The sequence below is a fragment of the Bos indicus x Bos taurus genome, chromosome 15, assembly GCF_003369695.1.
Source record: "Bos indicus x Bos taurus breed Angus x Brahman F1 hybrid chromosome 15, Bos_hybrid_MaternalHap_v2.0, whole genome shotgun sequence".
Classification (NCBI taxonomy): Eukaryota; Metazoa; Chordata; class Mammalia; order Artiodactyla; family Bovidae; genus Bos; species Bos indicus x Bos taurus.
The window spans coordinates 37,406,145-37,408,634 of NC_040090.1; positions in this window are offsets into that span (position 1 = coordinate 37,406,145).

Below are 2,490 nucleotides of genomic sequence, written 5' to 3' on the forward strand. Positions count from 1 at the left end.
AAAATCTCCGCTGCCCCGAACAGGTGTAGGAACCTTGGTCCCTTGCTTGATTTCTTGGGGATTTCAAGCCCGGAATTATCCAACCATCCCCTTTACCACGTTGTCTTTCTTCCCAACCCTCCTGACCAGCAGCTCTCTGACTTCCCCCTAAGGGAGTGTGAATATGTGCCTACAAACATCTTCATGGACAGAGCTTCCTCTGGCATCTCCAAGGGCTGCAGTTAGGCTGGACACTGCCCTACTGTCCCTTGGACTGGCTGTGTGCAGCCCGCTCTGCCACTGAGTTCTCTCATCCCAATTACTTCTCACTTCCATGAGTGCTGAGTGTGCTGAGCACTCCAGGCAGCAGAGATGGGATTCTCTCTTCTCTGGACTTAGAAGAATTGGGATGCAGCTCCAGGTACCCAAAGTGCTCGCTGCTCTCAATCAACTCCTTCAAGATTTTCCCTGTCTATAATTGGCCTTCCTGCATAGTCCACTCTTACTTCCCCTCTGAATGTGTGTCTGTGTGTGTGCTCAGTCATATCCAACTTTTGCAACACAAGGGACTGTAGCCCGCCAGGCTCCTCTGTCCATAGGATTTCCCAGGCAGGTATACTGGAGTGGGTTGCCATTTCCTCTTCCAGGGGATCTTTCCCACCAAGGGATCAAACCCAAGTCTCTTGCATTGGCTGACAGGTTCTTTACCACTGAGTCACCTCAGGTCCCTCCCTATGAATGACTATAATAATTTGCTTGTATTTATTGGGCATATGTATGTGCCTGGCATTGTGCTAAACACGTAATGTGATTATTTTATCAAATCATACATAACTGAGACTTCCTTATGGTCCACAAGGTGTCCCTTTGATCTCTGAAAAGCCCCTCTTGTCTTCCAGATGTCCATGAATAGGCCCTCCCACCCTAGATCCAGGAATCGTGCTCACTTCAGTTCAGTTCAGTCACTCAGTCATGTCTGACTCTGCGACCTCATGGACAGCAGCATGCCAGGCTTCCCTGTCCATCACCAGCTCCAGGAGGTTGCTCAAACTCATGTCCATTGAGTCAATGATGTCATCCAACCATCTCATCCTCTGTCATCCCCTTCTCCTCCTGCCCTCAATCTTTCCCTGTATTAGGGTCTTTTCCAATGAGTCAGTTCTCCGCATCAGGTGGCCAAAGTTTTAGAGCTTCAGCTTCATCATCAGTCCTTCCAATGAATATTCAGTACTGATTTCCTTTAGGATTGACTGATTTGATATCCTTTCAGTCCAAAGGGCTCTCAAGAGTCTTCTCTAACACCACAGTTCAAAAGCGTCAATTCTTCAGCACTCAGCTTTCTTTATGGTCCAACTCTCACATCCATATGTGACTACTGGAAAAACCATAGCTTTGACTAGATGGACCTTTGTTGGCAAAGTAATGTGTCTGTTTTTTAATACGCTAGGTTTGTCATAGCTTTTCTTCCAAGGAGCAAGCATCTTTTAATTTCATGGCTGAAGTAGTCACCATCTGCAGTGATTTTGGAGCCCAAGAAAATGGTCTGTCACTGTTTTCCATTGTTTCCCCATCTATTTGCCATGAAGCGATGGGACTGGATGCCATGATCTTAGTTTTTTGAATGTTGAGTTATAAGCCAGCTTTTTCACTCTCCTCTTTGACTTTCATCAAGAGGCTCTTTAGTTCCTCTTTGCTTTCTGCCATAAGGGTGGTGCTCCACCAGGGTAAAGTCTTGAGCTTCCCCATGACCTCTTATACTCAACCTTCCCAGAGCCATCACTCCCCAAATTCTGTTGAGTGCATTCTCTGCCAGCTACCATGCTGTGTGCAAGGGGTCTAAGAATGAATGAGCTGCTACAACTTACCAGTTAGGGGTATGACAGCTCCAGATTCAGGACTGGGCTCTGCTCTTACTTAGCAGTAAAAAGTAGCTTCAGCCTTTTGTAGAGAGGGAGAAATCATAGACCATACCTCCCAAAACACTGAGGGCTGCTGGTGTTGGAATTGGCAGCCAAACCTTGACAAATAGAGCTCAGGAGGGGGTGCCAGGACCCTTGTTCCACTGTAGGGAAAGGGCAGCAGTCTTGGCTCAAGAGCAGGAGGATGAAGCAGAGCTCAAAATCTTCGGGACTGAGTTTTCAAATGCCCCGAGTTTCCCATAGCCTCGGCTCGCCCAGGTCCCTAACCCAGGCCTGCGCCTCAAGGATTGCTGTCATCCTTACAACTGTTCTCCCCACAGCTACTGGTTGTGTTTGGGTAAGGGTCCTTTCTTAGCCCTAGAGCAGAGAACCAAAGACCTTCCTATTTCTGCAGGAGACGTGGGCCTAGGGACAGGCATTTAGAGGTGGCTTAGTTCTAGGGGCTCTACTCTCTTCTCCTGAAGCTTCAAAACATCAGGGCACATTTGGACTCTGGGTCTCCTAACCCAGCTGCTTGCCCCTCTTTTCATCAAGAGCTGGTTGTACCCTCATCTCCCCTTCCAAGCCCCATCCCACAAGAAAGCAACAAAAC